This window comes from Oncorhynchus kisutch, linkage group LG10 (assembly GCF_002021735.2).
Source record: "Oncorhynchus kisutch isolate 150728-3 linkage group LG10, Okis_V2, whole genome shotgun sequence".
Taxonomy (NCBI): Eukaryota; Metazoa; Chordata; class Actinopteri; order Salmoniformes; family Salmonidae; genus Oncorhynchus; species Oncorhynchus kisutch.
The window spans coordinates 57,732,836-57,745,825 of record NC_034183.2 but is presented as its reverse complement, the minus strand read 5'-3'; the positions used below and the strand labels follow the sequence as shown (position 1 = coordinate 57,745,825).

General features: G+C 46.8%; 1 protein-coding gene across 1 annotated transcript in view; it reads left to right on the top strand.

Annotated features, from left to right (window-relative positions):
- olfm2a (olfactomedin 2a) overlaps positions 1-12,990 on the top strand; it is a 90,548-nt gene that overhangs the window by 14,239 nt on the left and 63,319 nt on the right. The gene's annotated exons all lie outside the window — the stretch shown is intronic.

Genomic DNA, 12,990 nt, shown 5'->3' with positions numbered 1-12,990 from the left:
AACTGTATTGTGTGTGTCAGTGTGTGTGTCAGAATTGTTGTAGCGTATGGAGGTTATGTCACAAGGAGAGTCTGTTCAAGGAGGGGTGGGAGGAGAAGGAGGTGTTGTGCTGGCTGCTCCTCCATTCCTCCTAATGTCTCAGGCTCTTTCGTGTCTTCTTATCCACCCTGAGAGGAGTGTGTGTGTTTGTGTGCGCGCTTGTGTATGTGTGTTGACTTGTGTGTCTGTGGGTGCACCTCTTCTACAAAGTAGGTCAGTAGACGGAATGGACACTGCTGACCAGGGTGTGATATCAGTGTGACGCTGGGCTGAGGTACAGGAAGGGCAGTGATATCAGTGTGACGCTGAGGTACAGGAAGAGGAGTGATATCAATGTGATGCTGGGCTGAGGTACAGGAAGGGGAGTGATATCAGTGTGACGCTGGGCTGAGGTACAGGAAGGGCAGTGATATTAGTGTGACACAGAGGTACAGGAAGGGGAGTGATATCAATGTGATGCTGGGCTGAGGTACAGGAAGGGGTTTGATATCAGTTTGATGCTGGGCAGAGGTACAGGAAGAGCAGTGATATTAGTGTGACCCTGGGCAGAGGTACAGGAAGAGCAGTGATATTAGTTTGATGCTGGGCAGAGGTACAGGAAGAGCAGTGATATTAGTGTGACCCTGGGCAGAGGTACAGGAAGAGCAGTGATATTAGTTTGATGCTGGGCTGAGGTACAGGAAGAGCAGTGATATTAGTTTGATGCTGGGCAGAGGTACAGGAAGAGCAGTGATATTAGTGTGACCCTGGGCTGAGGTACAGGAAGAGCAGTGATATTAGTTTGATGCTGGGCAGAGGTACAGGAAGGGGAGTGATACCAGTGTGATGCAGGGCTGAGCTACAGGAAGGGGAGTGATATCATTGTGACGCTGAGGTATAGGAAGGGGAGTGATATTAGTGTGATGCTGGGCTGAGGTACAGGAAGGGGAGTGATATCAGTGTGATGCTGGGCTGAGGTACAGGAAGGGGAATGATATCAGTGTGATGCTGGGCTGAGGTACAGGAAGGGGAATGATATCAGTGTGATGCTGGGCTGAGGTACAGGAAGGGGTGTGATATCAGCGTGATGCTGGGCTGAGCTACAGGAAGGGTAGTGATATCAGTGTGACGCTGGGCTGAGGTACAGGAAGGGCAGTGATATTAGTGTGACGGGGGGCTGAGGTACAGGAAGGGGAGTGATTTTAGTAACCCTGGGCTGAGGTACAGGAAGGGCAGTGATATCAGTGTGATGCTGGGCTGAGGTACAGGAAGGGTAGTGATATTAGTGTGATGCTGGGCTGAGGTACAGGAAGGGCAGTTATATTAGTGTGGTCCTGGGTACAGGAAGGGCAGTGATATTAGTGTGGTCCTGGGTACAGGAAGGGCAGTGGTATTAGTGTGATGCTGGGCTGAGGTACAGGAAGGGGAGTGATATTAGTGTGATGCTGGGCTGAGGTACAGGAAGGGCAGTGATATTAGTTTGATGCTGGGCTGAGGTACAGGAAGGGCAGTTATATTAGTGTGGTCCTGGGTACAGGAAGGGCAGTGATATTAGTGTGGTCCTGGGTACAGGAAGGGCAGTGATATTAGTGTGGTCCTGGGTACAGGAAGGGCAGTGATATTAGTGTGGTCCTGGGTACAGGAAGGGCAGTGATATTAGTGTGGTCCTGGGTACAGGAAGGGGAGTGATTAGTGTGGTCCTGGGTACAGGAAGGGCAGTGATATTAGTGTGGTCCTGGGTACAGGAAGGGGAGTGATTAGTGTGGTCCTGGGTACAGGAAGGGCAGTGATATCAGTGTGATGCTGGGCTGAGGTACAGGAAGGGGAGTGATATCAGTGTGACGCTGGGCTGAGGTACAGGAAGGGGAGTGATATTAGTCTGGTCCTGGGTACAGGAAGGGGTGGGATTTTGCTGTGAGGCAGTGGTTAAACAGGTGAGGGATGGGCACTGAACAGCACAGGTCTTGGCTGTAACGGACCACCAGAACTGATGGAATGCTGGGTGGAGTGTGCATGTGGTCATGAGCCTCCTCGTCCCTCACACTGACACACTGTCCCTGTATGGCGCTCCGAGACGGGGTTGTCCCACAATGTTTCTGCCTTTCTAACTGGTGGTCCAGTGTGGTTCAGTTGATAGAGCGTAGTGCTTGAAATGCCAGGGTTGTGGCTTCAAATCACACAGGGGACCGGTACCAAAACGAATATGAAAATGTATGCACTCACTACTGTAAGTCGCTCTGAATAAGAGTGTCTACTAAGTGACCAACATGCAAATGTAAGTAACTACCTGGAGAGAATGTGTCCCACACTCTCTTACACTCAGTATTCTAGATCCGTATCTATCTGGTCTACAGCAGCTCTGAGTTTAATATAATTTTTCAGTTATGCTTGATTGAACTTACCTGGCCACAATTGAGCAAATTAAGTAGTCTTAAAAGTGCAAACTCCACCCATCTGGCAAAGTATACACATTTAAAACCCAGGTCTGGTCCCCAGTATGTCCTGAGTGACCGGCTGTCTGGTCATTCTACAGACCAGATTGTTTGCTCCAGACTGACCACTACTGACCCCCTGGGAGTTTCTGAGCTCTCACTGACCTTTTGGTTGTTTGGTTACCGCCATGACAGTGCAGCTCAGAGGCCCACTGCTGGCTCCTGAGTGAACCACTGACCAATGGCTTTACTGTGTGTCTCTGACCGTCTCCCCAGGGTGATCCTTATTGGGAGTTTAGCTTCAGAAGGGGTCTACATGCAAAACATGAAAACCAGAGCTGTCTCTTACAGCACATACTGTCTCTTACAGCACATACTATCTCTTAAAACACGTACTGTCTCTTAAAACACGTACTGTCTCTAAAAACACGTACTGTCTCTTAAAACACGTACTGTCTCTTAAAACACGTACTGTCTCTTACAACACATACTGTCTCTTACAGCACGTACTGTCTCTTAAAACACGTACCGTCTCTTAAAACACATACTGTCTCTTACAGCACGTACTGTCTCTTACAGCACGTACTGTCTCTTACAGCACGTACTGTCTCTTACAACACGTACCGTCTCTTAAAACACGTACCGTCTCTTAAAACACGTACCGTCTCTTAAAACCCGTACCGTCTCTTAAAACACGTACCGTCTCTTACAGCACGTACTGCCTCTTACAGCACATACTGTATATTACAACACATACTGCGTATTACAGCACATACTGCATATTACAACACATACTGTATATTACAACACATACTGCGTATTACAGCACATACTGCATATTACAACACATACTGTGTGTTACAACACATGCTGTATATTACAACACACTGTCTCTTACAGCACATACTATTTATTACAACACATACTGTGTATTACAGCACATACTGTATATTACAACACATACTGTGTATTACAGCACATACTGCATATTACACTTAAAAATATATGTACAGTGATCTTTGGTGGTCCTTTTATTTTACATTATTTTGTGCATTTTACACAGACACGTTTATAGCAGGCAATCCTTTTTACAGACAACCTTGCTTCTTGGACCACATTCAAATAACAAATGGTAAACTCTAGAAGTAATTCTGGCCAGTCCTGTATGGTTGGTGTCTACACAGCAGCAACACCTAAAGAGGACTGTCCTCATCATTCCATCATATATTACCTGTGATTGGTTTGTTTATTCCAGGTGCAGTAACATAATGATTCTAGTCAGTGTAAGCAAATCATTTTTCCCACCCCAATTATATTGATTGAATATCGGCCTTCAGAGGGAAGGTTGAGGTTGTGTAGTATCTTTATTCATATGCTCATGTCTCCCCTCAACTTAGCTGACCAGGCAGGTCAGGCTGGCCGGTGCTGGTGGGATGATTATCAGCCATACCAGATAGTCTCTCCCTCTGCGCTGCAGGCTGCACTGCTCTCAGAGGTCTGTGGAGGATGACTCTAACCCAATGTGACATCCCTCTGACAACACCCTTCCAGAGCTGGGCTGGGCCTCGGCTACACGCCATACACACTGTGTCCTCTGCTATCTACTGCTAATACACAAATAGATCAGTGTTTCTCTGGAGACGCAGAGAGGATTTAACATGAATAGATGAATATTAACAAACGTTTGAGAGGCGTGCGGCGTAATAACAAGATGTTGTACTGTCACGTACGCTAGATAGGTGCCATTTTACATGGTCAGCATAGTACAGAGCTCCTGGAGGAAATTAGGGTTAAGTGCCTTTCAGTTACTGGCCCAACGCTCTAACCGCTAGGCTACTTATACCTGTCTTGGGGTGAGAGTGACAGCTGATGGACAGACAGTCAGGGTGTGGAGGTGTGCGGTCAGCATCTTAGGACAGGCTGACGACCGTGAAAAGGGCAACGTGAGGAGTAACCGTAGTAACTACAGCCATGGGGATCACACAGCCTTTTTTAAATGTTGCGGTAAGCAGTAAGCACCTCCTGGCCAGTTTTCTGTATGACCTTGCTTTCCCCCTGCTCAATGAATCTTTTATGAGCTTGGCGATGTGGGTTTCTGTGAAGAAGATTGGAATATAAATATGGCAGTTGCGCCTAAAGCCCACAGCTTCCCTCTGTGATACAAAGCTTTCATACTCACTTGGAGACGGAGCAGATTGGGCTGCTGCTGTGTGTACCTGACTGCACTGCAGTGCTCTCCTACAAAAACCCTCCTCTTTTATCACAAGACACACATCAGAGTGCTCTCACATACCCAATCACAAGACAACGTTCCATTTTAAAGTGAAAAGATGTCATCATTGGAATGGATAGTAGACACACATTACATTCCAGACAGCTCATTCAGTACAGTTTTCCACAATGGGCACACATTCACAGTACACAGGTTCCATGTCAGAATGTCAGAGAGAAGCTGCTTGATATCAGACAATTTGCAACCGGTACAATGGCCACCAGTCAGCTGAGGATGAGATCTCTAGTGCTGTCTGACTCGGGAATCAAAAGAAATCCAAACGGTACATCCAGACACAAGGAGGAAATCTAAACGGAAACCCCCTGTGAAAGCTACTGCCTCTCCTTTTCTTTCTCTCTCCCTCCATCCCTCCCTCCCTCCCATAGTACTTCTACCTTTCTTCCCTGGGATTTCTGTCTTCTTCACCTTCCATTGTGAGTGTGACAGTGCTTCCCCTCCTGCTGAAAGATAACTGTCGGAGAGCTTTCATCTTGCGGATGACCGGCGAGTGCTGCGTGGCGCTACGGAGGAGGGCGGGTGGCGAGAGGAACCTTTTTATCAATGTGTTTCTGCAGCGGGCGCTCTGTCACAGCCACTCAGTAGGGTCATTGATGAGGGGAGCCTCCCTGACGGAGCCGGGGGCCTGAAAGTCGCTAGTCAGGGGAGTCAGCGCCTGATCTGTAGCCTGACGGCGCATATCAAGCAGCTCCTTCAGGCACTTCTCTTCTCCTCTCTGTAGGCCCATGGTGGGGAAGGTAAAGTGGTAGCTAGTAGCTATACAGTCAAAGCATATGTTTGATATAGGCATAGAGATAACAAGATGTAGCCAGCAGCGTAAACACACTAGCCTATTCTCTCTGATTTCAACTCTTTGGGACTTCCTCAACATGATAAAACACAGATATACCCATGTAGCGGTCACTGGCCATGCATACCATAACAGAGAATGCAGCAGCGACAGCAGACTTGTAATGATGAAGTGAGAACTATTTATCTGCACTGTGGTGTGTGGACAAAAGCTGGACGTTGGACCAAAACAAATACTGTACTAGACATTCATCATACCTCACAACTAGGGACTGCAAATATGAACAAAATATCTACCATGGAAATGTTGTCCCCAGTGGTGTGTTTTCATGGATGCCAAAGGAAGCCAGGCTTTCCCTAAACAATTACTAACATGCTGACCAAACCGGACACGTCGAGTGCGCGAGCGTTGCAAAATAAGAAATTCATGTTAATAATAATTCCTATTTCTGACGCAGATCGCGTTACAAGTCCTGCCTCTCCCATCTCCTCATTGGTTTATAGAAGCACGTGCCATCTCCTCATTGGTTATACCCACGTGGGGGATTGAAAGATGAACTGCTTTGCCGGTTGTCTTGGCAATACTATGAAAGTGTAGATGCAATCACCATATAAGTTAAAAAATGAAAAAGCCTGGAAGGAGGAGAGATGACTAGAAACGATTCAGTTGTCCGTTTTATGTGTGGATTAATTGTCGGAGTAGAGGACCTTGTGCATTTCAGGTAAAATAACAACTCAATGTTTATATCCCAGTACAAATTAGCTAGCATCAGCAAGTTAGCTAAATAGGACAAATTAACTTGCACTTGCTAGCTAACTAGCTAAATTGCCATATATGTTAGATGCTTTTCGAAATGTCCCCAAATTAATGTCATTGATTCAGAGTTTGTTTTGATATTTTAACCTGCGTGATGTGGTCCTGTTTGGTGTAAGGGGACAAAATAAATGTATGCACGATGGAGCACGCGCGCCTTTAGGCCTATATATCACAGTGGCAAGGCATATGAACTAACTAACATGTTATAGAGCAAACATCACAATTATCACAACACATCGGTTGTTATATGACTTTTTTTCCCCGGCTTGGCTTCTCAGGGGATTTTACCCAAACACCCCTACTGTTTGGCCCTGAGTTTAACCCGCCCCTCTAAAACCTCAACTCAGTTCTCTATTGATATTTCCATAGTGCTTGAGGCCCAGCAAACCTCCAGGAAGAAACACTTAACCTGCTCCACTGAGGGCATATTTGCTTCACTAACCAAGAGATAATACCTCACATTCTGGGCATTTATTTTATTTTAGACACACACACACACACTCTCTCACTCTGACTCTCACACTCACTCACTCACTCACTAACTCACACAGGAACCAACACAATGAGAGGCATGTTGTGGTATGAATAGCAATGATCAGTGGTGGTGTGCAGGCGGGCAGGATGAGGCAGAGTTCGAGTACACAGTGGGCGGATGTGCAGTGGGTTTGAATCAATGCCCAGTGGACTACTACTGAGAGACAGGGAGCAATGGAGAGCAGAAGGAGAGGCAGAGAAGGAAATTGGGGAGGGAGAGGGTGGGGTGGAAAGAGAGTGAGGAAGATAGACGGAGGGAGGGTGAGAGGGAGATATGTAAACTGCCTGGTGCTCTGCCTGCAGGGTTATTATATTCTCCATCCTCTAATGACAATGAAAGGAATAATTACCCCCCCATCGCTCCATCACTCTCATTCCATTCCCCTCATTCCCCTGACTGTCTGCCTGCCGCCTAGCTCACACTCCTCTCCTGACAGATTGGTTGTAATTAGGCCTCTAGTGTTAAATCAATATGGCCACAAGTATGGCCAAACAATGGCGTGTGAATCTGCCAACATACAGTATACCTGGGCAAGATGCACGCTAGTGTAGGAAACACCGTGCAGAGAGGAGGAAGTGGGAAAGATGTAGAGATGGGAGAGAGGGGAAGAGAACGTGATGGGTCTTGACTTTTTCTCTGATTGCTTCACACACTGATCCATCCGGTGCTTTCGATATAATTACAGCCCCCTCTCTTCTTCTCTCGTATGTGTGTGTGGAGAGTGTGAACTAGCCTCATGAGCGGTATGCAACTGTGCATGAGGAGAGGAATAATGTGGAATTGGCTAATTGGATTAAGGGCATACCATGCCTGCCAACACATCATCTGCTATGAGAGAGAGGTGTAGCTAGTCTACCCATTACAGCATGGTCTGTCACATGGACCATGACAGATCCTTGATACTAGTCACCAGCTAATAATGATGAGTTACAGTTTAGGATGCAATGGGACCTGGAGCAATAACCCTCACCTGTATTTAAGCTGGAGACATAGAGGCTAACATGCTGACCAGACCACCCGTGCGCGTGCGTCTGTGTGCGCATGTTGATTTTTGTACAGACGCCATCAGGACACGCAGGTCGAAATATCAAAACAAACTCTGAAGCAATTATATTAATTTGGGGACAGGTCGTAAAGTATTACGTCAATTTAGCTAGCTAGCTTACTGTTGCTAGCTAATTTGACCTGTGATATAAACATTGGGTTATTATTTTACCTGAAATGCACACAGTCCTCTACACTGACAATTAATCCACAGATAAACTCTCAACTGAGTTCGTTTCTAGTAATCTTTCCTGTTTCCTTAAGGCTTCTTCTTCTTCTTTGGACTTTATATGATGGTTGGCAACCAACTTTAATGCGCATTACCACAACCGACTGGAGTGTGGACCTCAGCTCATCTTTTAATCACTTACGTGGGTATATGCTCCTAAAAACCAATGAGGAGATGGGAGAGGCAGGACTTGCAAGGGTGGTTGAGGGTAACAAATAGAATCAAGTTGTATTTTAGCGCCTGGCTACGCAGATGCTCGCTGACGCACACGAGCAGTGTGGGTGAACTGAGGTCCACACTCCAGTCAATCAAATTCAATCAAATATATTTATAAAGCACTGCTATACAGAAACCCAGCCTAAAACCCCAAACAGAAAGCAATGCAGATGTAGAAGTCGGTTGTAGTAATGCTGTAAAGTTGGTTGCCAACCATCATATAAAGTCAAAAGAAGAATAAGACGCCTGAAGGAGGAGAGATTACTTGAAACAAACTCAGTTTACCCTTTTATCTGTGGATTAATTGTCGGCGTAGAGGACCTTGTGCACTTCAGGTAAAATAACAATCCAATGTTTATATCCCAGGTCAAATTAGCTAGCAACAGCAAGCTAGCTAGCTCAATTGCCATAAGTGTTTAATACTTTCGACCTGTCCACAAATTAATATAGTTGGTTCAGAGTTCATTTTGATATTTCAACCTGATCGCGTCCGGTGTGGACAAAATCAACATGTGTGCGAAGGCAGACGCACGCACGTGTGCAGTCTGGTCAGCATGTAAAAGTCACTTACTGCCAATTGAATGAACAAATATTCAGGAAAGGTCCCTTTAAGCCACATTGCCCTAGGCTGCTGGTCTCGGTCTCTCTCGGTTCCTCCCTCTGTCCTGTCTCTCTCTCTCTCACTCCTTAGTGAGAGGTGGACTGGAAGAGACATAGCTGAGGGAGAGAAGTGCTTCTCACTTGTCAGACACATTTTTCTACTTGGTTTGTTGGCGATCGATATTTGCAGCCAGCCTGATATCTGTGTTGATCATAGTGAGACCGGGCTCTATTAAAAATGACTAGACAGACCCAGCTAGTGGGGACTGCACCTCTCTAGTGTTGTAATGATGAAGAGTTTCAGATATTTCAGATATGCTGGGGGGCTTTGGTACATTGTCTAAGTATCAGAAATATCAGCCTTAAAAATTGAGACATTTCAATGCACTTGACATAAAGTAGATTGTACAATGTACACAAACCGTTAATCCTATCCTGAATTGTTCACCAATCAGAAATGATGCAGAATGGTATCCAAGTTGGATCACATCAATATCTACAAGATACAGTATATCTATATTGTCACGCCCTGACCATAGAGAGCCCTTGTTTCTATATGGTGTAGTGGGTCAGGGCGTGACTAGGGGGTGTTCTAGTTTAATATTTCTATGTTGGTGTTTTGTATGATTCCCAATTAAAGGCAGCTGGTAATCGTTATCTCTAATTGGAGATCATATTTAAGTAGCTATTTTTACCACCTGTGTTTGTGGGATATTGTTTTGTGTTTGTGCATGTGCACCACTTAGTCACGTTTCTGTTAGAGGAATTTAATTCCTATATGTTGATTGACCAATTCAATTGTAACAAAGCAAAACACTTGGTCTGTTTCTAATAATTTGTAAGGTTCTTATTTGCATATAATAGACAAAGATCAGTCTCAAAATGAATCAATTAGCGTTTATTCCCGAGAGCAGTGGTCATAATACCATGTACATTGGTTTATATACCTCACATTTCGTCATAAATGTCTCTCCTCCTCTCAGATACAATGGCAATATAGTTCACAAGCCTTCCCACATTGTCTGCCACCTGTTAAACAATCTACTACAAGCCCAAGGTCTTTCCCCTCCCTGGGTAGGGACAGAATGTCCTGTAAGGAACACAGTATTCCAGCTGGTCTGACGATAGCTCCATTCGTTTCTAACAAGGAACAGAAAGTCTGTTCTAATTCTTGACTAAAACTACACACCTTATATTCAGTATTATGATTATAATAAGATTCATACATTCATACAGTAACATAGTAGTATTCAGTTGAGTTATAGTTCTAAGTTAAATGTATACATAGTTTAGTCATTATTCATAAAAATCCCATAACAGTTTCGTTGTTTGTTTATTGATTTATTGTTTTTGCTTTAAGTTTCACTTTTGAAATAAATATGTGGAACTCAACATCCGCTGCGCCTTGGTCCCGTTCTTACGACAACCGTGACAGAATATCCCACCAACCAAGGACCAAGCAGCGGACAGGAGACCCTTCCTTGGCAGGAGTCACAGAGGACGCAAGAAGGACGACGACGACGCCAGGGACCGCGGCCACAGAGACCCCAATCTTTTTTTGGGGGGGGGGGGCACATGGAGCTGGTGGCTGAGCAAAGGGAAGATCCAGAGAACATCTGGGAGGAGATAGAGAGGTGGTCGGTCGACCCAAGGAGAGTACCAGAGCCCGCCTGGGAGTCGATGGAACAGTGTGAGGAGGATACCGGAGAATGGAGTTGGCTAGGAGTATGCGGCAACACAGGCGTTTGGAGGAGCGTGTCATCAGTCTGGTGAAACCTGGGCCGGCTCCACGCATCTGGCCTCTAGTGCACCTCCCCAGTCCGGTACGTCCTGTGTCTCCTCCTCGCACGCTCCCTGAAGTGCGTGTCCCCAGCCTGGTACGTTCTGTGCCTGCTTCCTGCGCTCGCCCTGAAGTGCATGTCCCCAGCCCGGTACGTCCTGTGCCTGCTTCCTGCGCTCGCCCTGAAGTGCGTGTCCCCAACCCGGTACGACCTGTGTCTCCTCCTCGCACGCTCCCTGAAGTGCGTGTCCCCAGCCTGGTACGTTCTGTGCCTGCTTCCTGCGCTCGCCCTGAAGTGCATGTCCCCAGCCCGGTACGTCCTGTGCCTGCTTCCTGCGCTCGCCCTGAAGTGCGTGTCCCCAACCCGGTACGACCTGTGCCTGCTTCCTGCGCTCGCCCTGAAGTGCGTGTCCCCAGCCCGGTACGTCCTGTGCCTGCTTCCTGCGCTCGCCCTGAAGTGCGTGTCCCCAACCCGGTACGACCTGTGCCTGCTTCATGCACTCGCCCTGAAGTGCGTGTCCCCAGCCCGATACGTCCTATGCCTGTTTCCTGCACTCTCCCTGAAGTGCGTGTCCCCAGCCCGATACGTCCTGTGGCTGTTTCCTGCACTCTCCCTGAAGTGCGTGTCACCAGTCCGGTGCCCCCTGTACCGTCTCCATGCACTAGGCCTCCAGTGCGCATTCATAGTCCAGAGCTTCAGGCGACGGTCCCCAGTCCAGAGCTTCCGGCGACGGTCCCCGTTCCAGAGCTTCCGGCGACAGTCCCCGGTCCAGAGCTTCCGGCGACGGTCCCCGGTCCAGAGCTTCCGGCGACGGTCCATGTTCCGGAACCTCCTGCGAAGGTCCACGGTCCGGAGCCTCCTGCAATGTCCACGGTCCGGAACCTCCTGAGGAGGTCCACGGTCCGGAACCTCCTGCGACGGTCCACGGTCCGGAAACTCCTGCGAAGGTCCACGGTCCGGAACCTCCTGCAAGGTCCACGGTCTGGAACCTTTTGTATTGTTGGGGGGAAATATCCACCAGCTTGTTGACTTTCCATACATATTATTTATAATAAATATATGAAATACCCTTTACAATGTAATCTCTCCCCCATCCTTAGGGGTTGAAACTATTCTCTAATTGGTTCTTCCTGCTTCATTGTAACCTCTGGCCGTCATGCTATACACTCAACAGTGATGCGACCCAGGAGGTGAAAACACTGCTGAGATGTCTTAGGAAGAGAAAATAGAGTGAATATTTATGTTAACAATTAGTATAGGAAGCATCTCCTTAAGGGACAAATCATTGTCCATTCCCGGCTCATGTAGGAATGGAATATTAATTTGGAAGATGGTCTTTTCCGATTTCTCATGTCTTCAAGGCTCCTGCACAAATATCATCATTAAGGACTGTAGTTTTCCTTCGTGACAGGACTGGATAACAGACACACATATTGTAACTACAGAACATGCCTATAAACATTACACGCACACACACATGATGCACACACACACACATAAGCATGCACAATTGCAAAGAGGGAAAGGAACATGGGCAGCAGGTAGCCTAGTGGTTAAGAGTATTGGGCCTGTAACAACTCCCCCTGAGCCGACTTAAGTGAAAGATCTGCCGATGTGCCCTTGAGCAAGGCACTTAGCCCTAATTGCTCCAGGGTTGCTGTCAATAATGCCTGTGACCCCACTCTCAGGGGGAGTTGGATATGCTAAAAACGAATTTCCTATTCACATGTGTATAATACACACTTGTACATGTCTGAAATAGGACAAAAGGAAGCACCCACCTAATTATTATATCGTTATTACAGGTAGTGTAAATATCATGGAATGCTTAAATCCGACAATATCGATGTCCACAACTTACTGTATGTAGTACGTAATACTTCAGTCATACATCAGCTCAACCTATTAGCTATACTGTAGTATGTATCATTGAAAGGACAACTTGTGTCCTCTACCACTGTTTGATGATTCAAACAGATCCCCTGTTGTGTAAATGATAGAGTGCACAGTTAGTGCCCAACCCCCCGTAGCCCCCGCTGTGGCCCTTGCTGTAGCCCCCGCTGTAGCCCCCGCTGTAGCTCCCCACTGTAGCTCCTCACTGTAGCCCCCATTGTAGCCCCCTACTCCTCACACATGGCCAGCTCCCATTTCTACTGCTGAAAACTCATTTGATCCTGTTGGTGTGCTTGTTTTTCTCTGTGTGTTTGTGTAATAACTGAATGGCTCAATGACTCCATAA